This window comes from Topomyia yanbarensis, chromosome 2 (assembly GCF_030247195.1).
Source record: "Topomyia yanbarensis strain Yona2022 chromosome 2, ASM3024719v1, whole genome shotgun sequence".
NCBI lineage: Eukaryota > Metazoa > Arthropoda > Insecta > Diptera > Culicidae > Topomyia > Topomyia yanbarensis.
This window is the reverse complement of record NC_080671.1, coordinates 185,944,816-185,972,249: the sequence shown is the minus strand read 5'-3', so window position 1 is coordinate 185,972,249 and position 27,434 is coordinate 185,944,816. Positions and strand designations below refer to the sequence as shown.

Here is a 27,434-nt window from a genome sequence, read left to right as displayed (position 1 = left end):
TTGATTCATTTGATTCATTTGATTCATTTGATTCATTTGATTCATTTGATTCATTTGATTCATTTGATTCATTTGATTCATTTGATTCATTTGATTCATTTGATTTATTTGATTCATTTGAATCATTTGATTCATTTGCTTCATTTGATTTATTTGATTGATTTAATTCATTTGATTCATTTGATTCATTTGATTCATTTAATTCATTTGATTCATTTGATTTATCTGATTCATTTTATTCGTATCTTTAATTTTATGCATTTCATGTTCAGTCATTCGTTTTATTTCATTCAATTTGTTAGTATGAGTCAATTTATTCTATTAATCTTATAACTATTTCTAAATATAATCTTAATTTTTATGTAATAACCTAATCTAAATTGATTCGTGTATTTGGATCAAAATTGTAATGATTTCCCTTAATTTTTCTACTCATTTTATAAATTTAAAAACCTATTGTTTCATTTTTTGCTTTACTTTTTTATTTCGGTCGTTTTGTTGATTTCTATAATTTATTTAGTTTATTCGAGATTTTATTCGTGCAAGACTAGAAACTGTTTTCATCCCACCTCTAATTGGGTGCCTACTTTTCGTGAGCTCTGCAAACTAATCCAATGGTGAAATGTGTAAGAAATGTCTCATCTCACTGCTAGGTGGATTAAATAGGTTTTTTAAGGTAATCCTACAAGAAATATGAAGAACATCAGTGGGCTGAAATGCTCTTATAGAAGACACACAGTTCGAGAAATGGCTGACGTGGCTGACCGTTTTTCGGAAGATACAATCTGTGTAACGTGATGTCCGAACGTCAACGACCGCTAGGGCTGAAGTGGAAATGCACACATTTGTGGAAGCGAGTGAAAACGGTTTCGCGGCGGTCGTCTATCTTCGATTACGCGAGGGGCTCACGTTTGAGAACTTGTTGGTAGGAGCGAAAACGAGAGTAGCGCCATTGAAATTCCTGTCCATCCCGATGCCCGGGCTGCAAGCGGCCTTACTCGGTGTCCGATTGGCGAATAGGATAATGGCATCACTGTCCATCACGGTTAGCAAGCGGTTCTTCTGGACAGATTCAAAGGACGTGTTATGCTGGCTGAAATCCGACCACCGGCGATATAGCCCATTTGTTGCGTTTCTCGTCAGTGAAATTTTAGAGTCAACGGAAGCTGGCGAGTGGCATTGAACTCCGACGAAGCAGAACATTGTCGATGAATGGACGCAGTGGACACGTGTTCCCAATGTATCGCCGGACAGTCGCTAGTGCTGGGTGTGGGGAATAAAGCCTGGATGTACATAAAGCAAAACGCATTACGTGTTGGCGTAGTTTTATATTTAATAAGAAGTTTGGTGAATATGGGCATTTCATTTCCCTTCTGTATGTGCATTTGCCCTCGTATTGCATATTCTATACGACTTTGAAACGAGCAAAAACTAATACGAGCACTAATACCGCCAAATGTATCGCCGCTTGCTTTATACCTACGAGTGTATGTATGCGTTAAAAAATCACATCAAGCGAACGGGTACGAAAAGGTCCACAGCGTGCTTCGAGAAAGTAACATCCGAGTTCACAATCTACCTTTCGCTCACCTTCCTACCTGTGAGTGCATGTATGCGTATAATAATCGCGGTAGATTGAGCGAGAGCAATATTCTGTGAGTGCAAGAATCCGAAACTAGCATCGGGATAATAGCTTACCCATGTATGCGTGTGAGACTGTCCGATGTGTGTGGATTAGCGAAAGAATTTCAGCGTCGTTCTTCATTCACCCGATCAAGTTTACCGCGTATGGACGGCTCAATGGAGAGCGCTCATTAGCCTGGCAAAATTCACGACAATGGCGTAGTCAACACTCCCATTAGGTAAGAAAAAATTTCCGAAAAATAAGTGCCGTGTTTCGGGTATGAGTGAAATTATATCACAATAACTTCTCCTCTACGGAAGGTAGAAGTCGAATAAAAACGCTTGCTGACGGAAGGACAGTATTGCGTTGCATGAAAGCTTCTCGACAGAAGGGCGAGAGGTAGGTTGCAAAAAAAAAATGAACGCTTGCTGACGGAAGGGCAGCATAGCGTTGTATGAAAGCTGCTCGACGGAAGGGCGAGAGCTGAGTTAAAAAAAAGAAATGCTTGCTGACGGAAGGGCAGCATAGCACTATATGAAAGCTCCTCGACGGAAGGGCGAGAGCTGAGTTAAAAAAAAGAAATGCTTGCTGACGGAAGGGCAGCACAGCGTTGTATGAAAGCTGCTCGACGGAAGGGCGAGAGCTGAGTTGAAAAAAAAAGAAATGCTTGCTGACGGAAGGGCAGCATAGGACTATATGAAAGCTCCTCGACGGAAGGGCGAGAGATAAGCTATAAAAAATGAAAATGCTTGCTGACGGAAGGGCAGCACAGCGTTGTATGAAAGCTGCTCGACGGAAGGGCGAGAGCTGAGTTGAAAAAAAAAAGAAATGCTTGCTGACGGAAGGGCAGCATAGCTCTATATGAAAACTCCTCGACGGAAGGGCGAGAGATAAGCTATAAAAAATGAAAATGCTTGCTGACGGAAGGGCAGCACAGCGTTGTATGAAAGCTTCTGGACGGAAGAGCAAGAGCTAAGTTAAAAAAAAGAGAATTAAGACGAAACAATATATTTACAGACGGAAGAATGAAGGGGAATTTCTGTACGGAGGACCAAATAAAAATATAGCTAAAGAAGTAGAAAGCATTTTTTTCTCAGCGAAATGAAGGTTTAGTTTTGTTTGAATCTTTCGCAGCAGGGGCGGAGAAAATTTCAAAGAATATTTATTTCTTGGGAACAAAAGAGTATTCTGGTTTGCTTCTGAATTAAAAGAGTTCAAGAGTTTCAAGAGATAGGCCAAGATTCTCTCAAAATCTAAAACGAAAACTGGGGGTTATGTCGTTTAGATATATGAGTGTTAAATGGAAAAACTTGCAAATGACTGGAATTAGCATTGTGTGACTAGTATTCACTAGGATTACAACCGAAAGGCGGACGAGACTTATTTGCCAGTTGAAAACTAGAAAGTAAATTTTCGAATACAAAGTTTCCTTGCAAATAGGCGTTTACATAAAATAATTTTGAGTTTCGATGAATATATGGTTATTTAATTTGGATAGTTGAATTGGCCAAAAGATGAAAGTAAAAAAAGTGCCGACGGGAAAGATTTTTTTCGATAGCTTCCTTGGAAAGGCAGAGTACGCAGGGTATATTGATAGCTTGCACAGGATGATGTTTGAATTTCATCTGTCAAAACTCAGGAAAACATTAAATTTTACAAGCTTAATATATCAATTGAAATGCGATCACTGCTTAGAATGAAAAATATTTGATAGAAGAAATAAATTTTGAGGAAACTGTTAATCATTAGTTTGATAAAATTTAATAATACAAGTTTATAGCTCGTTTTTTTAGATTACTTTGAAGTGCAGACTGTTATACATGATTTATGATGAAACCAGAGAATGTGAGCACATATGATCCTTTAGCAGTTCTAACTGCAGTGCTAATTTAATTGCGTGATCGCTATCCTATCGAAACATCATTTTTTTCTAGGAGTAAAGAATGGGAATGGGAAATAAAGCATAGATATAAGAGTGAAAGCGCAATGCGGTTGATGTATTTATATTTAATTTGAAGTGTGGTGAAACCAAATTTTGGACAAATGAATTGTAAAATGCATATTTTCTACAGATGGCTGTAATATGTAGTTCTTTGCTAATTGATAAGTTGTTATAAGTCGCTATCAAAAAGTAGACCGTCACATTTGAAGTTATCTAACGGAAGGGAGATATAACAAAGTGCTAATCAAATCAATTTGATTTCCGATGAAAAGTCGACTAATCAATTGTGGGTGAAAGCTATTGAGACCAACGACTAGTCTACTGAATGTTGGAAGTGACTACCTTGTAGTGCTCGGCGCATTAACTGTCTATGATCGCAAATCAGTCCCATTAAGGTACGAAAGCCCATAGAAAACGGGACAAATCTGCGATCATGGGCAGTATAGCTAAGTATAAATTTTAAGGAATACGTTTTATTCGCTTGTCTGTTACTGTACTCAGCATGAATCTTTTGAATGGTTGCCTTCTTAATACTGGTATTCCAGTATCATAGATAACCAAAAACAGCGAAAATTGTCCCTTATCGAAAAACATCTAGATTGGAGATTTAGTAAATTTCATGAAGGTACTTTAGAATGTGAAAGAATTTTCTGATAAACTTAATGCCTTAATGGCAGCAAATAATCATGAGGCCTCACAAGAGATCCTTAAACAAGTTCGTAATCAAGAAGCAGCTTAGCCTAGTGTGCGTGGTTTTGCAAAGAGTAGAGAAGAGGAAGAATGTGGGGAATAAAGCCTGGATGTACATAAAGCAAAACGCATTACGTGTTGGCGTAGTTTTATATTTAATAAGAAGTTTGGTGAATATGGGCATTTCATTTCCCTTCTGTATGTGCATTTGCCCTCGTATTGCATATTCTATACGACTTTGAAACGAGCAAAAACTAATACGAGCACTAATACCGCCAAATGTATCGCCGCTTGCTTTATACCTACGAGTGTATGTATGCGTTAAAAAATCACATCAAGCGAACGGGTACGAAAAGGTCCACAGCGTGCTTCGAGAAAGTAACATCCGAGTTCACAATCTACCTTTCGCTCACCTTCCTACCTGTGAGTGCATGTATGCGTATAATAATCGCGGTAGATTGAGCGAGAGCAATATTCTGTGAGTGCAAGAATCCGAAACTAGCATCGGGATAATAGCTTACCCATGTATGCGTGTGAGACTGTCCGATGTGTGTGGATTAGCGAAAGAATTTCAGCGTCGTTCTTCATTCACCCGATCAAGTTTACCGCGTATGGACGGCTCAATGGAGAGCGCTCATTAGCCTGGCAAAATTCACGACAATGGCGTAGTCAACACTCCCATTAGGTAAGAAAAAATTTCCGAAAAATAAGTGCCGTGTTTCGGGTATGAGTGAAATTATATCACAATAACTTCTCCTCTACGGAAGGTAGAAGTCGAATAAAAACGCTTGCTGACGGAAGGACAGTATTGCGTTGCATGAAAGCTTCTCGACAGAAGGGCGAGAGGTAGGTTGCAAAAAAAAAATGAACGCTTGCTGACGGAAGGGCAGCATAGCGTTGTATGAAAGCTGCTCGACGGAAGGGCGAGAGCTGAGTTAAAAAAAAGAAATGCTTGCTGACGGAAGGGCAGCATAGCACTATATGAAAGCTCCTCGACGGAAGGGCGAGAGCTGAGTTAAAAAAAAGAAATGCTTGCTGACGGAAGGGCAGCACAGCGTTGTATGAAAGCTGCTCGACGGAAGGGCGAGAGCTGAGTTGAAAAAAAAAGAAATGCTTGCTGACGGAAGGGCAGCATAGGACTATATGAAAGCTCCTCGACGGAAGGGCGAGAGATAAGCTATAAAAAATGAAAATGCTTGCTGACGGAAGGGCAGCACAGCGTTGTATGAAAGCTGCTCGACGGAAGGGCGAGAGCTGAGTTGAAAAAAAAAAGAAATGCTTGCTGACGGAAGGGCAGCATAGCTCTATATGAAAACTCCTCGACGGAAGGGCGAGAGATAAGCTATAAAAAATGAAAATGCTTGCTGACGGAAGGGCAGCACAGCGTTGTATGAAAGCTTCTGGACGGAAGAGCAAGAGCTAAGTTAAAAAAAAGAGAATTAAGACGAAACAATATATTTACAGACGGAAGAATGAAGGGGAATTTCTGTACGGAGGACCAAATAAAAATATAGCTAAAGAAGTAGAAAGCATTTTTTTCTCAGCGAAATGAAGGTTTAGTTTTGTTTGAATCTTTCGCAGCAGGGGCGGAGAAAATTTCAAAGAATATTTATTTCTTGGGAACAAAAGAGTATTCTGGTTTGCTTCTGAATTAAAAGAGTTCAAGAGTTTCAAGAGATAGGCCAAGATTCTCTCAAAATCTAAAACGAAAACTGGGGGTTATGTCGTTTAGATATATGAGTGTTAAATGGAAAAACTTGCAAATGACTGGAATTAGCATTGTGTGACTAGTATTCACTAGGATTACAACCGAAAGGCGGACGAGACTTATTTGCCAGTTGAAAACTAGAAAGTAAATTTTCGAATACAAAGTTTCCTTGCAAATAGGCGTTTACATAAAATAATTTTGAGTTTCGATGAATATATGGTTATTTAATTTGGATAGTTGAATTGGCCAAAAGATGAAAGTAAAAAAAGTGCCGACGGGAAAGATTTTTTTCGATAGCTTCCTTGGAAAGGCAGAGTACGCAGGGTATATTGATAGCTTGCACAGGATGATGTTTGAATTTCATCTGTCAAAACTCAGGAAAACATTAAATTTTACAAGCTTAATATATCAATTGAAATGCGATCACTGCTTAGAATGAAAAATATTTGATAGAAGAAATAAATTTTGAGGAAACTGTTAATCATTAGTTTGATAAAATTTAATAATACAAGTTTATAGCTCGTTTTTTTAGATTACTTTGAAGTGCAGACTGTTATACATGATTTATGATGAAACCAGAGAATGTGAGCACATATGATCCTTTAGCAGTTCTAACTGCAGTGCTAATTTAATTGCGTGATCGCTATCCTATCGAAACATCATTTTTTTCTAGGAGTAAAGAATGGGAATGGGAAATAAAGCATAGATATAAGAGTGAAAGCGCAATGCGGTTGATGTATTTATATTTAATTTGAAGTGTGGTGAAACCAAATTTTGGACAAATGAATTGTAAAATGCATATTTTCTACAGATGGCTGTAATATGTAGTTCTTTGCTAATTGATAAGTTGTTATAAGTCGCTATCAAAAAGTAGACCGTCACATTTGAAGTTATCTAACGGAAGGGAGATATAACAAAGTGCTAATCAAATCAATTTGATTTCCGATGAAAAGTCGACTAATCAATTGTGGGTGAAAGCTATTGAGACCAACGACTAGTCTACTGAATGTTGGAAGTGACTACCTTGTAGTGCTCGGCGCATTAACTGTCTATGATCGCAAATCAGTCCCATTAAGGTACGAAAGCCCATAGAAAACGGGACAAATCTGCGATCATGGGCAGTATAGCTAAGTATAAATTTTAAGGAATACGTTTTATTCGCTTGTCTGTTACTGTACTCAGCATGAATCTTTTGAATGGTTGCCTTCTTAATACTGGTATTCCAGTATCATAGATAACCAAAAACAGCGAAAATTGTCCCTTATCGAAAAACATCTAGATTGGAGATTTAGTAAATTTCATGAAGGTACTTTAGAATGTGAAAGAATTTTCTGATAAACTTAATGCCTTAATGGCAGCAAATAATCATGAGGCCTCACAAGAGATCCTTAAACAAGTTCGTAATCAAGAAGCAGCTTAGCCTAGTGTGCGTGGTTTTGCAAAGAGTAGAGAAGAGGAAGAATGTGGGGAATAAAGCCTGGATGTACATAAAGCAAAACGCATTACGTGTTGGCGTAGTTTTATATTTAATAAGAAGTTTGGTGAATATGGGCATTTCATTTCCCTTCTGTATGTGCATTTGCCCTCGTATTGCATATTCTATACGACTTTGAAACGAGCAAAAACTAATACGAGCACTAATACCGCCAAATGTATCGCCGCTTGCTTTATACCTACGAGTGTATGTATGCGTTAAAAAATCACATCAAGCGAACGGGTACGAAAAGGTCCACAGCGTGCTTCGAGAAAGTAACATCCGAGTTCACAATCTACCTTTCGCTCACCTTCCTACCTGTGAGTGCATGTATGCGTATAATAATCGCGGTAGATTGAGCGAGAGCAATATTCTGTGAGTGCAAGAATCCGAAACTAGCATCGGGATAATAGCTTACCCATGTATGCGTGTGAGACTGTCCGATGTGTGTGGATTAGCGAAAGAATTTCAGCGTCGTTCTTCATTCACCCGATCAAGTTTACCGCGTATGGACGGCTCAATGGAGAGCGCTCATTAGCCTGGCAAAATTCACGACACTGGGGACCAGAAGTTCTTGGACACAACGATTCCAACTTCCGATTCCTAGCTTCGAAAAACCGACAACACACCGACAATACATCTACTTATTCATGCCACAATTATGGATCCTGTTATAAGCCCGCGAGAATACCAAGCCCGCGAGATGGACCACTCTTCTGAGCAGCACGACTTTCGTTTTCCGGTACGTCGACACCTTGGAGCACTCTACGAGACGTCGTGTCTTTGGATCACAGGTGCAACAAAAGTGCCAAGTGCAGTCGGAAGTCTATATCGATCAGATCACCTTCACCTTCCTAGACGAGTATGGAGTTGCTCGTGTCCATGGTCGAACAAAAGTCTGTACGTTTACAGAACGAGATTTTGTTGCACCCGGCATTCTCCCTCGCAACCTTCGTATGCAAACCAAAGCAATACGCAAACAACAATATTGGATTCGCTCTAGTTAGCTGAAATGTACGTTCGCAGCGGAGCGGAAACAAAAACTCCCCTACTCCATCACTGACAATATCGTTGTTTGGTACAGCCTGATCAGGTCTCCTGGGTGGGCAACCCAACATGTTCCGGTTATTGTACGGAGAAAATTGATCCTTTGTTGGCACTTCTGTTTCATATACCTAATGTGACATCCCCAATTGCTGGTGCAGCTTCTCAGAAAGAAATTGAATCAAAAGCCCCCTAATATCTAAGAAAACTGATGCCATCTGCTCTTTGCTAGCATTTGAATTTCTGTTGAGAGCAACGCAAGGCAATCGTTCGTCCCTTTTCGTCCCAGTATGACATTTGTTTCAACCCACTTTTCAAGGCGAAACAAGATCATTTTCGTGAACAACTTTCGCATACAGGACAGCATTGCAATCGGTCGATACGAGTTGTGGTCGGAGACTAGTTTTCCTGCTTTTGGATGCCGATGACCTTCACTTGCCTCCAGTCATGAGGGACAATGTTATCCTCAAGAAACTTTTTTAAATAAATTCAACAAACGTCTCTTGGTAGATTCTGGTACATTCTTTAACAAGTTGGATTTGATTCTGTTTGGCGAATATCCAACAGTTTGAATATTCCACGCTCTCGTTATTACTATTTCGGGTTCGTAAGCGTCGGGCCGTGCCTCATAGAGTACTTATCGATGTTTCTCTTGTTAGCCAATCATCGAACCCGCGCCAGTAGCTTTCAAAAAACTCTTCATGCGACCTTCTCCGTGTACACGTCTGAGCACTCTTTGTCCCACCATGGGTTGGGAGGACGCCCGCGAGAGTTCGCGTCTGGTACGCGTTTAGTCTGAGCTTGAATCGTGGTATCGTGAATCAAGCCAGCCAGGAACCCGTTCTCGACCTCCGGAGGAGGCCTTGACCGGGCTCGATTTTGTCGGATATCGCGGACGCGTAGCTCTTCCAATCAATATATCGTGAGAGGTCATACGAAACATTGATTGCATTCGGTGGCCCTGAACCGTTAGCAATATTAATTACGAATGGCAGATGGTCGCTGCCGTGGGGTCAGAGACTACTATCCATATGCAATCTAACCGCAGCGATGTCAACCAGAGGGACAGGTCTAAGGTGCTCGGACGCGCTGGAGGGGCCGGGAGCCGCGTCATTTCACCTGTGTTCATTAGACTGCCCTAGAAAATAATGAATTGTTGAAAATTCAATCGGCCCACCCCTGAGTCGATTTCTAGTCCAACCAGAAGTACTTGCTCCAAATTTGAAGCAAATCGGACAAGTCTAGCTACCGGACCAACGTGCCCGATGTATGGGAGTTTTCGACAGTTTACATGGAGAAAACCCACTAGCGCGCATTTTCGCTGCTAGGTGGCACTGTATACATCGCACTATCACTGTAAGTAAAAACAAGGAAGATAATTTAATTGTCTACAATTTTGTCGAAGACTGCTAGTCAATCCGGCTTTGTTAAAAGAAGTTATTAAACTTTTAACGAAGTGATGTCTGAGTCAGTTTTGTATGGGGCCTAGCGGTGCATGGTTGTGTATCGGTACTCGATTCCCACCAACTATTAATTTTTGTGAGTTAATGGTTAGATTTAGCTGAATAGTATGTTCAGAAGAATGTTATGTTCAGAAGAACTAGGTACATGGTCATATTGAAGTTTTCGCAAAGCTCATGGATTGAGGTAGATCGATTATCGTCATGAAGACAATCCAATGCCGTGCCGTGGGAGTTAAAATCACCTAAAGCTAGCCTCGGTGCGGGGAGGAGTTCCGCAACATCGCCAAGCCGTTGGTGGCTACCTAAGGTTCTAAGGGGAATATAGGTGGAAGCAATGCAAAAGGTCTTTGCTTTTAATTGAATCGATTGAAAGATTGGCACTTTTTATCTCCCAAAGTACTCCTCCGTAAGAGCCATCTCGATCCAAGCGAATAATATTAAAACCGTTGACGTGTAGGTCTATTTCTGAAGTAAGCCAGGTTTCACATAGTGCAAATGCATGGCATTTCACGTTATTTTGTAGGATTTTAAAAGAATCGATTTTCGGGATAATGCTTCCGCAATTCCACCGTACAACAGTGATTAAATCCGTGACCTCGTTCGATGAATTAGCCATCGAAGGATACAATCGCTGAAAGGAGGGGCAATTTCACAATGAACTGCATCAAGAATGTTTTACTGCGGGGAGAAAGCTTATCAAGATGCTTTTAAGGGGATCAGAAATATTTAAAGCTGTAACAATACGGTCCACAATGTCAGAGAAACTTATTAAGCCAGCGCTGTTTTCTTTCTCTGGCTGAGATATAGGAACGTTTGGGGTTTTTGATGTTCCTAGATGTGCTGGAAACTGCTTTTCTGAGCTCAGGTTACTGAGACCGGGAGCGACTTGCTTCGGTTCTGCATCAGTACTTCCTCGAGAAGTTATTTTTGGGGGACCTTGAGAAGACACCTTTTGACCTTTACAACGAAGCTTGGAAGAGGAAATGTTCCACCTTTTTCTATTGCTTCTAGGCACAGCAGTAGATGTTCCTTCCTGGGCTCCATCACGGTCGCCTTCGTCAGCAGACAAGTCAGTATCAGTGTTATCATCCCTTCCACAGGAATCATCCGCATGATTCCCACTGCATTTCCCACTACGAGCCTTATTGCTACAATGAGTGGCTGTGTGTCCCAGTTGTTTGCCATTAGTACAATTCATGACCCGCGGCACAAAGAGCCGAACAAGTATACGAACTTTGTCAAACAGGAGGTAGTTAGGTAGAGCAGAACCAGCGAAGGTCACTCGATAAGAGTCTGAGTTGAAGTATGAATGGAGTGGAGCATGGAGTCTTTAAAACATCCAGTCCCATGTTTCAACAGGTCCTTGCAACACATACTTGAATCGGAGACTACCCCACAGACTTCAACCCTGTTTACTGGAATATACACCCTGTACTCCTTCGTAAAGGGCCCTTGGCCAGCAATATCATTTGTCTGATTTAAATTGTTTACCACCACCCGAAGCTTATCAGAGCGATTTTTCGATATTCCTGTCACGGCTGATTATCGGTCTGTCAGAACTCGAAAAATCTGCAATAGATTCTAACACTTTTTGTCTTTGGTCCGAAAGAAGATCACGAAGGGTCCGGTGGCCAAGCTTGGATGTACTTTGAGCCGAGGGCAGATTTTGTTGTGACATCCATCTCATCTTGAGATGAACCACCTTCAAGGGAAGTCATTTTTCCATGAACATATTGTCCAGTGCACGTTAGTATGAGAACCAAGAAAGAGAAATGTGAATAAAAACGGTACTTAACTTGTATGGTGTAACGGTATCCAGACGGCTTACTAGAAAAACTCTGCTTCACTGGTCACTGGCCAGATAGCGGTACTCAGAAACAGAAACACAAAAGAAGAGAAAAACTGAAACCTCGACGAGGCGGTGGATGCGCACGATAACCTTGAACGTGCATTTGCACTATTCTTTGCCGCTATACACTGCACGGACTGAAAACAAAACACTTGTGTCTCGATCGAGCGCTTGAAAACGAATGAATTTTATGTGATATTAGCTTGGTGATGATAGAAACAATTGTACAACACTTTTGTTGCGAAACGCAATCTTTTCCGCTTGTTTTTGACAGTTTGACAAATGAAACAAGAGAAAAAAGTTGCGAAAAAATGCACGTTTCACAATAAATTTCTTTGTGTGTTAAAGTCGTTAAAGAGTTTATGGCCAATATAACTATATAGTTCGGTTCACGAACGATGAAGTTTACTGATGCTTTTTAATAAAGTTCGGTATTTGTTTTGTCCAAAACTGCATACTGCATATATATATATATATATATATATCTACCTCAATCCATGAGCTTTGCGAAAACTTCAATATGACCATGAATCTAGTTCTTCTGAACATAACATTCTTCTGAACATACTATTCAGCTAAATCTAACCATTAACTCACAAAAATTAATAGTTGGTGGGAATCGAGTACCGATACACAACCATGCACCGCTAGGCCCCATGCAAAACTGACTCAGACATCACTTCGTTAAAAGTTTAATAACTTCTTTTAACAAAGCCGGATTGACTAGCAGTCTTCGACAAAATTGTAGACAATTAAATTATCTTCCTTGTTTTTACTTACAGTGATAGTGCGATGCATACAGTGCCACCTAGCAGCGAAAATGCGCGCTAGTGGGTTTTCTCCATGTAAACTGTCGAAAACTCCCATACATCGGGCACGTTGGTCCGGTAGCTAGACTTGTCCGATTTGCTTCAAATTTGGAGCAAGTACTTCTGGTTGGACTAGAAATCGACTCAGGGGTGGGCCGATTGAATTTTCAACAATTCATTATTTTCTAGGGCAGTCTAATGAACACAGGTGAAATGACGCGGCTCCCGGCCCCTCCAGCGCGTCCGTGCGCCTTAGACCTGTCCCTCTGGTTGACATCGCTGCGGTTAGATTGCATGTGGATAGTAGTCTCTGACCCCACGGCAGCGACCATCTGCCATTCGTAATTAATATTGCTAACGGTTCAGGGCCACCGAATGCAATCAATGTTTCGTATGACCTCTCGCGATATATTGATTGGAAGAGCTACGCGTCCGCGATATCCGACAAAATCGAGCCCGGCCAAGGCCTCCTCCGGAGGTCGAGGATGGGTTCCTGGCTGGCTTGATTCACGATACCACGATTCAAGCTCAGACTAAACGCGTACCAGACGCGAACTCTCGCGGGCGTCCTCCCAACCCATGGTGGGACAAAGAGTGCTCAGACGTGTACACGGAAAATGTCGCATGAAGAGTTTTATGAAAGCTACTGGCGCGGGTTCGATGATGGGCTAACAAGAGAAACATCGATAAGTACTCTATGAGGCACGGCCCGACGCTTACGAACCCGAAATAGTAATAACGAGAGCGTGGAATATTCAAACTGTTGGATATTCGCCAGACAGAATCAAATCCAACTTGTTAAAGAATGTACCAGAATCTACCAAGAGACGTTTGTTGAATTTATTTAAAAAAGTTTCTTGAGGATAACATTGTCCCTCATGACTGGAGGCAAGTGAAGGTCATCGGCATCCAAAAGCAGGAAAACTAGCCTCCGACCACAACTCGTATCGACCGATTGCAATGCTGTCCTGTATGCGAAAGTTGTTCACGAAAATGATCTTGTTTCGCCTTGAAAAGTGGGTTGAAACAAATGTCATACTGGGACGAAAAGGGACGAACGATTGCCTTGCGTTGCTCTCAACAGAAATTCAAATGCTAGCAAAGAGCAGATGGCATCAGTTTTCTTAGATATTAGGGGGCTTTTGATTCAATTTCTTTCTGAGAAGCTGCACCAGCAATTGGGGATGTCACATTAGGTATATGAAACAGAAGTGCCAACAAAGGATCAATTTTCTCCGTACAATAACCGGAACATGTTGGGTTGCCCACCCAGGAGACCTGATCAGGCTGTACCAAACAACGATATTGTCAGTGATGGAGTAGGGGAGTTTTTGTTTCCGCTCCGCTGCGAACGTACATTTCAGCTAACTAGAGCGAATCCAATATTGTTGTTTGCGTATTGCTTTGGTTTGCATACGAAGGTTGCGAGGGAGAATGCCGGGTGCAACAAAATCTCGTTCTGTAAACGTACAGACTTTTGTTCGACCATGGACACGAGCAACTCCATACTCGTCTAGGAAGGTGAAGGTGATCTGATCGATATAGACTTCCGACTGCACTTGGCACTTTTGTTGCACCTGCGATCCAAAGACACGACGTCTCGTAGAGTGCTCCAAGGTGTCGACGTACCGGAAAACGAAAGTCGTGCTGCTCAGAAGAGTGGTCCATCTCGCGGGCTTGGTATTCTCGCGGGCTTATAACAGGATCCATAATTGTGGCATGAATAAGTAGATGTATTGTCGGTGTGTTGTCGGTTTTTCGAAGCTAGGAATCGGAAGTTGGAATCGTTGTGTCCAAGAACTTCTGGTCCCCAGCACTAGCGACTGTCCGGCGATACATTGGGAACACGTGTCCACTGCGTCCATTCATCGACAATGTTCTGCTTCGTCGGAGTTCAATGCCACTCGCCAGCTTCCGTTGACTCTAAAATTTCACTGACGAGAAACGCAACAAATGGGCTATATCGCCGGTGGTCGGATTTCAGCCAGCATAACACGTCCTTTGAATCTGTCCAGAAGAACCGCTTGCTAACCGTGATGGACAGTGATTCCATTATCCTATTCGCCAATCGGACACCGAGTAAGGCCGCTTGCAGCCCGGGCATCGGGATGGACAGGAATTTCAATGGCGCTACTCTCGTTTTCGCTCCTACCAACAAGTTCTCAAACGTGAGCCCCTCGCGTAATCGAAGATAGACGACCGCCGCGAAACCGTTTTCACTCGCTTCCACAAATGTGTGCGTTTCCACTTCAGCCCTAGCGGTCGTTGACGTTCGGACATCACGTTACACAGATTGTATCTTCCGAAAAACGGTCAGCCACGTCAGCCATTTCTCGAACTGTGTGTCTTCTAGAAGAGCATTTCAGCCCACTGATGTTCTTCATATTTCTTGTAGGATTACCTTAAAAAACATCAACAGGTGCGTAATCAACCCCAATGGATTGAACACCATCACCTATGTGCGGAGATCTTCGCGTTTGGTCGGACGCGACTACCGAAGAGCAGATTTTCATTGTAACGGGAGGATATTTTGAAATTGAATCGGTCTGTCGTCGTATTCCACCACATTCCGAGCACCTTTTCTGTAGTAGCTTCGTCATCGATGTTTAGGTTCTTCTCTTCAAGCGTTGTCTGTTTCAAGTGTGCCATGACCGTAGCGGAGTTTGATATCCAGTTTTGAATTTCAAAGCCAGCTCGTGAATCTTTCAATGCGTTTTCTTATGTATTAGTGCTAACGAATATATATATATATATATATATATATATATATATATATATATATATATATATATATATATATATATATATATATATATATATATATATATATATATATATATATATATATATATATATATATATATATATATATATATATATATATATATATATATATATATATATATATATATATATATATATATATATATATATATATATATATATATATATACATATATACATTTAACATATATATTTAACAAAATCTTGCTTGTTGATTCTATCGTAAAATTTCAATTATTAACAAAAACTTTGTAATATGCAATATAATAATTATTTTTCATCTTTTGAGATGCCAACCTAAATGTGAAACAAGTATGAAGATTTTTGTAGTGCTGGCTGAGTCCTTAAAGTCCTCTTGACCATTTCGTTGTGCTAGGCTCAAACGTTCGTGTCCAGATTAAGACTGACACCATCAAAACAACAGCGCTAGATTATTGTTTTCAGCAAAAACTTAGTTCGCCCAAATATCAACATAAAATCAAAAAATCGGCTAATTGTTTAGTTGCAATTGTGATGAATAGCTTTTCCGCGTATTTAACGATGCACGGAAAACCGATTCATCACAATACCCACCCTTTGCAATCGGCAATGTGTATACTTGAAAAATTCGAAACTTTAAAATATATATCCATAACGATAAATTCGACAGATAGCAATACGCTTTCGTCAAAATATTCTTTTTGTATTATTGGCCTACTGTGCACCGTCCTGTACCTTCGTGATTGGATAAATAGCAGCAGGTTTGGTGTTATCAAGACAAAGATCAAAACTAGTAAATTTTAGTTTCTCTCTGCTTTTGACTTATCTGAAAATCTGATCGATATTAATTATCATCCACACAGAAAAAAATTATCGTTTAAATAGGGTATATAATTCATATTTCGCTATAAAAACATAATTTTGAAAAAGAAGACTTTTGTGTACGTTTTCCAACAAATACAATTTCAACCCTTAGAGCCGTTATAGATTTCTCAGTACAACCAAGTTTTTTTTTACGCGGTTTTTTTTTGCGCGGTATTTTTTTACGCGGTTTTTTTTACGCGGATTTTGAAATTTACGCGGTTTTCATTTACGCGGATTTTGAAACTTACGCGGTTTTCATTTACGCGGATTTTGAAATTTACGCGGTTTTCATTTACGCGGTTTTTGAAATTTACGCGGATTTCATTTACGCGGATTTTGGAATTTACGCGGTATCCATCAATGAGGTTCCCTTTATCGCGGATTCTTTAATTTAAGTGGTCTTCATTTACGCGGATTTTGAAATTTACGCGGTTTTCATTTACGCGGATTTTGAAATTTACGCGGTTTTCATTTACGCGGATTTTGAAATTTACGCGGTTTTCATTTACGCGGATTTTGAAATTTACGCGGTTTTCATTTACGCGGATTTTGAAATTTACGCGGTTTTCATTTACGCGGTTTTCATTTACGCGGTTTTCATTTACGCGGTTTTCATTTACGCGGCTCGTATCCCCCGCGTAAAAAAAAACCTGAGTGTATACTATACGGAACGAGTTTGATTCAATATCAACCGCTTCATTTCATTTAGAACACCCGCAGGTGGAAAGAATTTCAATATTTTCAAATATGCTGCATTAGATTGACGGCTGTTCAGATTAAAGTGAACCTTTCCTCTACAATACCACAATCAACCAATTCCTCCATCTCCATGCTTCCAAAATCAGTCGTGCATTGCATGCAAGTTGAGTACCCGCCTGGTGAACACAAGATGAATAGCGATGAACTCTCGCGCCTGCATCCAGCATTCCTGCAGCTTCCAGCGCAAAACCTGTCAGTTGTTCGCGGGCGGTCTTTTCGGGTGGATGCAAAAGTTTTTTCGGTGCTACTCTACTCGGTGCTTGTGTAAATAGGTCCTATAAACTGAAGTCCAGTTGAACACTGACTGGCTGACTGGTGATGAAGCTGGTTCCAGCTGATATTTGGGGATTACCGTAGGATTAAACTAAAGGATTAGCAGCTGAATGCCATTGATCAAGGATTAAACGTGAGAAGCGAAAATTGAAAACCAATTTACTGGATGATGAATATTGTTAGAGTGGATGAAGTGTGGCAACTTGCGTGTGATAGAAAAATGTGATCAATCACCGTGCGACTCCATCGTCTCGTGCACATTCAGTGGAGAAGGCAGCGCTAATGGAATTTTGCGGAAAATTGGATCGCACCATCGCTAGCAAGTGAACCGGAAAACAGCTAGTGTATGGCAAACGCTACCAGATCCAGTATATCCTTTTCTGGCTTCAAAGTGCAATTCTCACATGGATTCGCGATCTCGGTCAGTGGTGTGGCAAATGACGAAACACGTGCATGAGTAATAAACATCCGGGCTAATGGTTTCGCTAATGGAAAGTTATAAATAAATGTATACCATGAGGCAAACCAGTGCTGTTTTCTAAAATCCGAGACGGTGTGCGAACGGAAGAGCGCAGGAATACTAGTGTCCTTGTTGCAGAAGTCGGAAACATTCGTTGCATTTGCTGACGATAGAACTTGTGGTAATGTAGGGATACAACTTCCGGATCAATTACTTCATTTGTTTTGGTGACCGTTAGTTAGACATGAAACGTCGTCGTATTCATAAAGTTGTGAACACATACGGAAAAACGATTTGGTAATGACATAGCGGAAACGGTGACTGAAGTTCGTAAAAAATAGAACCACAAATAAAACATTATGGTTGTGTTATGGAATAAAAATTAAACACAAATATAAAATACATGGTTTTTGTGCACGGTCCTGTTTTCGTGACGTAAAAAAACGTGAGTGTTCCTGAATTCTTGACACGTTATTCACGATTGTGGGATTTTTTTTGTTTCGTGTACATTGCAAATCATCAACTAAAAATCTGAATTATTCATTTAGATGTGCATCCAAACTGTTTGGAGTAGTAGTGATAATATTTTCTGGGAGATACACAAACTGGAATTGGTGCATTTTCAATAGATTTTCCTTTTCAGCGGAAGTTCCAATTTCGAGTCATATAAACAATCTTTTGTATTCGTTAATACATATATAAGGAATTATGTATCTCTATGCGCCTTTTTGGTTTGAATCTTTAACAATAAGGATAATTACTTAGGGAAGTGAAGTGCATCGCATATTTAAGGGGTTATATACAAAGTTGTGGCGAAAAAGTGATCTAAGTTCGTGATTTTTTTAAGTGTTTCATGCAAACTTTATTTAAAAAAGAGAAAGACAGTTCGTTGGTAGCACTATCGAAGATAGAAAAAAGAACAAGTTGAATTAAAAAAATATTCAAGGTTGTCAGAGTTATGGTGCATCACCCAAAGCGTGTTTTTTGCACAGGTTTGCGGTGAACGCTCTCCAACCCGAACCACTCATCTGAAATCCAAAAACTAAAAAGATTATTGAAGAAAAACTTGTTGTGGTGTACTTGAACGGATCGGTTTCCCAATAATTTTTTTTTTCTTACAAGAAAAACATGTTAACCAAAAAATTGAGTTTTGTGGTGCTCAAAATTTTAAACAAAAATTATTGCAAAGAATCGAAAATTCTTTGATGAAAAAGTAACCGTTCAAGTACACGAGAATGTAAATACAAACAATACAAAAAAAAACAACTTTTAAAAATCAGATAAATATTTTTTGAGATATCACGTTCGCCGCAACGGTACTTTTCGAAGAACTTCATTCTGAGATAATTGCGTTTAAACTTTTGTATTCACTTCATTTGTGAAAGAACCAGCGCACTGCAAACGACTGTAATCTAGAATCTAGTGCTCCGATCTGGATAAAATTTCGCACAGATATTTTCAAAAGTATGTACTTTCAGAATATTTAATAATTTTTTTTGTGGATTTTTTTGAGTTCCAGCTTTATATATAACCCCTTGAACACGAAATATGGAAACGAACGAGTTGTACATTCATAAGCTGACCAACTCTGACGAAAAAATTCGTACGCTATGCGAGCCGTGTGTTTGAGCGCGGTGAACGATAAAGCTTCGTTGCTGATTTTTTTCGTCCGAGTTGCTTAACTTATAACTTTGGAACTTTTCGCACAAATTAAAATATTAAACCGGCTGGTAGCAAATGATGCTAAAGGTTGTATTCCAAGCGTAGTTGTTAGTTGCACTAGCGGCATCAGGCAGCGGCACGGGGAGCATGTGTAATTAAAGTTTTATATGGGATATATGTAAATGGTCAGGGCTTTAGTCTGTCATGTTTCATACGCATATTTCATTAGAAAAGTCTGTAAAAACGAGGAAATCAGAATATTTCAGATTTGCACATTTTGACGTAGGACTACGTCTTTGTTTTCAATATGGGGGTGCACTCTGCAAATTCTACAAAAATGGTATGTAACGAAAAGTGGTCCAATTTTAAACGCATATAATTCAGCCATCTCACGATAAATTTTCAATTTTTTTGCGCAAATCGCCCCGAAATACTACTAAGAATAAATTCCAATAGGTAAACCCAAAGATTTTTGATATCATAGCATTAAAAAATTAAATAATATACAACCTTGTCAAAATATCGCGAATCTACACACAGAAGACAGCGCTTCCCAAGCCCTGTACGACGGATTGGTGTACCTAGCGCGCAACGCTTCTATGAATGACGTCATCATCGACTATTTAAAGAACGGACTTGGCCAGACACGCTCAGTTCCCTGTTGAACGGCTGGCGAAGCAGATCACCGCGCTGTGTTTTTTACAGCCAGTGTAGCTGAGTTAGAAGTCCGTTACACTGGCTGTGGAGGGACGCTATCCTGTGTCGTCCAACAGGCGACCGCTCCAACTGCTTCCTAAATGCCGCTGTAATGTTGCCAGTAAATTTTTGGTTTAACTAGCACATGTATTTGCTATTTGCGCTTGAAATTAAGTAATGTAGTGGTAGTAATAAGCTTTCCATTTTGGTTTAAACGCAAGGACAGTTTTTAAAACAGGATTTGATTAATTAGTTTAGCTAATCTAAACAATTTTATCAATTCTGTAAATTAAAAGAAATTTTACGGAACTTGGTGAATTTGGCCCCACTTGCAACTGGTATAATCAACCTGCACAAAGTGTTGCATAACGCAGGGCTGTTTTTTGGAACAAAATGTGTTATCATTCAGCCCTTCGCTATGCAAAATCACGATATTATGACAGATGGGCTAAGCGCGGCCGTTCCTTTCAATCGGGAAAGGCCGCGTGGAATTTTGGTGAAATGCGCTAATAGTGTCGTGGTGGTACTAGTTGTCTCTTTCGCTCTACCCATCATCATCAGCGTTGACTCATTTCGCATTGTACGCTTGGGTTCAATGTTTGGTGCGAATGTGTTGGTAGGTAGGGGAACTGGCGGTAAAATGAACACGTTAAGCAAAGTCATTATTTTCTAACTAATAAGTGAATGAGATATTACAATCACCTTATATTTCTTGTTAGACATGTTCATATCTGGTAAAAATACTTCGTCATAAACACATTTTTTAAACATGATTCTTGATTTCTAAACATGTCCAAAAATGAGACATGTTTATAGCGAGTGGGTAAAATGAACATGTGGCGGTGGTAAAATGAACAGCTTCTGGTGGCCTGCAAAATGTCCTGTATGTATGCAATGCGCAGCGTTGGAAAGCATTTTCCGATCAATGCTAATATCCCAACAAATCATGAGCTTTGCATACACACAGGGCATTTTGCAGACAAAAAAAATTGTCACGGAAGAATTGAGTTTTCATGACGTAATATTAACCATTGTACAATCCTGCGGCATCGAAACACATCGACAAACTTGGGGTTATCCATGGGTGTTTGAACTTTTATGATCTGTTTGAGAGCAACTAGAAAGCTTGTTCTATACATGAGATGTGATTATATTGTCTAAAATTTGATTTTTCTTCGCCGGTCCGGGTGTTTTTTCCCACACACTAAATACTAAGAAAATAAATATTTTACATTAAGTAGTATAGTCCTACGTCTACCGTTCGTGCAACCCCATAGGGCTGTCCCTTGTAGTTTTCATATAACTTTGTTAAGTTGCCATATTAGTGAAAACTGATAAAACTTATGAATTTAGATTATTTTTGGCTACGTTTTCCACGCAGTTGGACTATTGTAAATATTCTAGGAGAATTGTAGTGAACATTGGAAGGTAAAAATTGAGCCGCTTCTGGCACTGCCATGAAAGGACCTACCTTTATGAAAAAAAGCTTTTCGAGTTTCTTGACCTCACCGTTCTCAAAAAAAAAAAATAGTTTTGAAACCCTACATGCACTAGAAAAAAGTTGGGCATGAAAGGGTTAATACCGAAAATACCGTGTTTTAAAAATCTTTCAAAAACTACCGAAAATGGTGAAAATTTTCAGCTCATCTCGGCCAGAGCCGTCAATATGGTGCACCAACCGAACACTTAAATGATAAAAAGTTTTAAATATAGGTCCGCTACAGATTTGTTTCTATCAACATTCGTATTTGGTTGCTTGGCGCGAACGGATGGCTGTACAATACCGAGAAATACGACTGGTGGATAAATCAGTTTGTGTCAGTTTAAATTCTTTATGAAGAGTTAAAGAGATATTATTTCAAATAATTTGAAATCGAAATAGCAGAGATCGTCATTTTCATTTCTGATGGATGTAAGATAGCATACACACACATACACACACATTCACACACACCGATTTCAAATCATCTGACTGAATCTCGTTGCTGAGTAGTTCCCGCTAATTTCATACACCGAGCCGCAAATCTTGATCAGAAATAATTGTCATTTCAGTCGGTTTCAGCAAGTCGACTTGTCTGATGTCCGCAGACTGTACGTCAACACCGGGAGAGAAGGTGATTATTAAGATTCATCTCCGTGGATTAATTTGTGCAGCTCCGTGTTATAATGCCGGAACAATTGGAATAAATATCTCCCACCCGGAGAATATTTTTGAACGAGAATATCTGCCATTGTACTGAATGGAAAAATAGCACTATCTGATTGGAAATATGTACAACAATTTTGTATCCAATTCTCTAGGATGTACTATTACTAAAAATAACGGAAATAATGGATTTTATGAAACCAGTAATTATCTGATCCATGATTGGTCGGTACAATTCGCTCAAGTAGCAAGCATTGCTAGGACTGCCTCTTTTTCATCGAATGGCTGCGACACGTATAAAAAGGGAACATAAGAAAAAATCGTTAGTTTGTGTTCTGACGTAGTAAGCGTAGCAGCTGCTGCGTTTCATGTCAGCTCGCATTGTTCGGTGGTAGGTGATACATCTCATGATTGCCGCCATGCGCTGCTAATAGCATTCTATTCTAATAATGCACGGGCGAGCCAGTTTCATGCATACACGGAAGATACAATGATGACACACCACAGAAAAAGCAGAAAGCTCTTTCTTTTGGAGCTGGATAAATGGATTGGTGATGGGGTGGTTTGGTGAGAAAACCGCGCAACGATTGACTTCGTTGGTTCTTACCCCACCCTGCCAATTTCGGCAAGTTGGATAAGACAAACAATACGGTCCTAGGCTTCGTCCGAGCATCGCAATTATTGGAGAAATCCACAAACGTGTCGCCAACAACCGTGCCCAGTGATTTCGAAACATCTCCTACATTTTTCGAAACTCCACTGCGGTATGCTGATCAGGCATTTAACCGGCCACTGCGAACACAATTACCACATGACAACTATTTAGCGCGCTGAATCATAGACGACACCGTGTTTAAACGACTGAAACTCATAGACATACTAAAGTTCCTACCATTCCAATTCCACTTCGTCCTTCCACTCAGGATACGATGAGAAAACACCCCTACTACATATAGGATGCAATGAACGCAATGCATTTTGAATCTTTGATTTTATTTTGAAGATGTATATTTTGACTTTTCAACTTTACTTTTGAAGACAAAAAGAAAAATCTCTCGTGACCTTGAAACTTCATTGATGACATTGATGTTGAAACTGCATGGGTCCCGCTTAAGTTAAGTTGTGGCCAATTGGGTATCTGTAATCAGAAAACTCATATTTTTTATAATCATAGTCACGTTGGCTAACGCGTCATTTGAACCAATATATTCTGATTCCTGATTCCTGGCTTTCGCACACATAGTTTTCTGCAAAATCATTTGAATTAATCCGACAGCAGGCAATTTGATACTTGAATATGATGTGAAGAAGAATCCTACAATCGATGGAATTGGCATGAACAGTTAGGAATTAATATAATAACAAATGTGCCCTGAAAACGGTGATTAAGCGCAACGAGAACTCAAATCGAGTACCCCATACCATTTGACCCAATGCGTTGAACATAGAAGACAGACGCTGCTCTAACCAACGGCTTCAAATGGACAGAGTGATAATAGAAACAGAGCGAAATCACCCTATACCGTATTTTTCGAGGTGCCTCCCGAAGATTCACTGTCATTCGCCAAATTTTCAATATGTTTGGGATGAAAATTCAGGGAAATGTTGTTTCTATGTTACATTTGAACAGACTTACACTCTCTGTATCGCCAAAAAGATTTTTTATAAACATTTCTTTTCACCGTCCACACCCGTTTAGGAACCATATACAAAAATTCTTCAAGGGAGGTTCCAGAAACACAGCTGGTATTTCACATATGATGATGATACTGATGGTTCCACCTTATACCCCCACAAATGTGTTGAACGATTTATCTATAAGATAGTTCTTATTTTGATACAGTAAAGTAAACAAAAAAGCGAACTGGCTAAATTTTCAAATCTTTCCCTCCCAAAGATAAAAAAGAGAGCATGCGATTGGAATGGTATTTAGATTGAAGTTTCCGACAAGGAGAAAAAGAGGATTGTTAATGCAATGATATCACGCAATTTTATCGCAAACAGTAAGGCACGCGGCAGGAAGTTTCGAACCGAGTCTCTGCAGCGACTCAAGATAATACATGTATTATCCCTCCATTCCAAAACCACCGAACTATCGCATAATTCACGAATAGCCTCCTTCGTATCCGTCAAGATAATGGAATTGTTCGATAGGAATAGGAATTCTCTAACTCTAATTTTTTTTCCACAAATCCGTCCACTAGAAAAGATTATGCAACTGACAAGAGACGTGTTTGAGAATTACAGGGTGTTTCATTCAATTGAGCGGTGAGATATTATCAAAAATTTATGTTACATTTCCATTCAAACCACTCTCTATATTAAAACAGAAAATGTTCTATTTTGGCACCCGCAAGCAATTTTGAAATACAGAATCAGATCATAATAATCACTACAACCTATAGCCAAAATGTTGAACTGAAACCCGTGAAACTGATTTGTGACATCGTTCTCGGACAACATCACTTCAACATTGAATAATATTTTTTTAGAAAAAAAATCGAATATTTTTCAGCCTTTGACAAAGTTGTTCCAATGTGTTGCAAGAACAATTCGAGAGGGGGAGGAAACCCCTCTCCCTCCGACCAGGGGACTTTGATAGATTTTAATATATCGAACCTGTTTTGACACACAGACTGTCATTTGACCGAGTTCGGCAACTCTAAGGTCGGTTTTCATTCCACCTGTTAGGTGCTTGAGTTAGGTTTTATCTAAATATCCGCAAGTCAGATTAACACACCTATAAACTTCAGATGCACGTGCACTAACATTCAGTGAGTAATGAAAACATCATTTTGTGGGCTATATTTCTACCGTTAATGGTGATGCTTCTCCACAATTTTACCAACAAACCAACCGACTAACCCATTCAGCACGGTCGAAGTATTCGCGAACGAGCTACCGGCTGCATCAGTCGATGTTGATTATGTTGGTGGGTATATGCTTTCATGACTGTCAGTGCATGATTGTATGGACTGCCTCGTGGATACTTTGCTCCGCGGCTATGTTGTTATGTGTTTTTAATCAATTTTTGCTCGTGTTCGTTAAGAACTTAATGGCAATTTGGCATCAGTTTATTCATCGGAATGGTGAGTTTTATTGTTGCAAAATTTGCGAAAACGGTTCGCACTGGTGCAGGAATGCACATTCAGCATGGCAACATATTGTGTAACATTTGGTTGTTCTTTCGGTAATACATGCTTGACCACTGTAAATGCAGAGAAATTTGTGATATGAAAACTGAGTTTGATGAACATTGCAAGCTCGTTGTATTTTCAACTACTAAGAGTATTTGAATTTAGTAAATAAGGTATTCGCCATTAGCAGAACAGGTTCAAAACACTGCTGCTCTTGAAATATTGCATCTACGATCTTTATATTTCACTCAAACATAGATAATAGCTAAGCTAAGAAAGGCTCTGATCGAATTCGACATTTTCGCACAGTACAGTGCAGTCCTAGTAGAAATTCTACTTTTTTCATTTGCAGTGGAGTAAAGCCATGTCAAGTGATCCTCGATTTTTTCGCAAAATCACCGATCTTCTTAAGGTATATTTTATTGTATAGGGATTATGGTGAATAGCTTTTGGTATTAATATTTCGTTACAATTCCTTTTTTTCTTTAAGATATTAACCCTTCAGTCAAAAAAATTTAACGCATCTCAAAATATCCGGAAAAAAATTACCTTCTATAATTCGTATTGAAAAGTTTGCCCTTTTGCGCTAATCGAGAGATATGGTTTCTTTTAGTCATGCGATGCGCACTTCCTACACGATGCGCTTTCTGACATAGTGACGTGCGACGTTGCCAATATGAACGTTCTCGCGGGCTGCATCAAAGTGGGTCGTGCGTTGAAACAGCGCACTGTTACAAAATCCTCCATAACTCTTGATAGGAACAAAAATGAAAAATTATAAATACAGATTATTGAAGGTGAAAGATTGCCGCATAACTTAACATACGTTTTGAAAATTTTTAGCGTGAATAACACAAGAAAAAATGCAATTGAAAATTTTAAATAGATGCAAAGTACCGTTATTCACGCAATTATAAAGTAAAAATATATCATGCCATAAGTGCCATAAGTGTGCAAAAATTCATTGAATTATCTTCAGTAGTTTTTGAGATACAAAATTTTCAATTTTATCATGCAATAAAGTTTAAGGGTTAATATCTTAAAGAAAAAAAAGAATTGTAACGAAATATTTATACCAAAAGCTAATCACCATAATCCCTATACAATAAATTATACCTCATGAAGATCGGTGATTTTGCGAAAAATTCGAGGATCACTTGACATGGCTTTACTCAGTGTTGTTTCGTCCATTGTTGTTTTTCAAAAGCATACTGGTATATGCAAACGATCTCGCGGTTATAGAAACGTATTAGTATACACGAAATTACAAATTACGTGTTAGCATTCGCGACATATAATCGCTCACGTGATGACAAGAATGCGCACAATAAGATACAGACGCTCGAACCTTTCGCGATAATACAAATCTGGTTGCAAACGCGATCATTCACGCCTATGATCTCGTAGTCATGAAATCATTCCGGGGATTAAATCAGCTTGTTAGCACTCACTTATGGACGTCGTTTTAAGTGCTAATACACAAACTCCCGTCCCCACTGAATCATGGAATGTGTTCGTCCCACTCAAAATTACGGAACTTTTCCACATTCGACAATACATTTCAGGGTGTCTCATTTGGTGACTCCAGGGAGAACGGGAAGTTCTCTTTCTTTCTTCATCTGAACCGTACACTCAAAATTAAACATCAAATCGACGGCCTGTCTGAATTATCAAAAACCCACGTGAATATGCAAACAACTACACGGTTATATATACGAAATCAAACACGCGAAGTTATTCACATGTTAACATCCGCTGCATAAAACACCCACCTGATCAAACACGTTAACCCAAAATCGCTTGTGCATTTCGCGATAAATCAAATCTGGTGACGCATGCGCACATGCAATAGAGATAATCCGCGCACACCAACACCCGCCATCTCCAATACATAAAACGTTCCGGTAATCACATTCAAAACCCACACGAATATGAAAGTGGTTACACGGCTATACAAACGAATTTATACACGCGAAGTTACACACACACTCACGCGATAAAACCCGTTAACATATAAACGCTCAAGCCCTGCGCGACAATATAGAATCGATCACAAACGCAAACATGCAAT

General features: G+C 39.6%; 1 protein-coding gene across 1 annotated transcript in view; it reads left to right on the top strand.

Moving 5' to 3' along the window:
- The first annotated feature begins 17,236 nt into the window (after positions 1–17,236).
- Positions 17,237–27,434, top strand: part of LOC131679932 (ras-GEF domain-containing family member 1B-A-like) — an 87,525-nt gene continuing 77,327 nt past the window's right edge. Inside the window, exon 1 of the mRNA XM_058960678.1 lies at positions 17,237–17,903. The gene's annotated coding sequence lies outside the window, so the exon portion shown is untranslated. The remainder of the gene's footprint in view (positions 17,904–27,434) is intronic.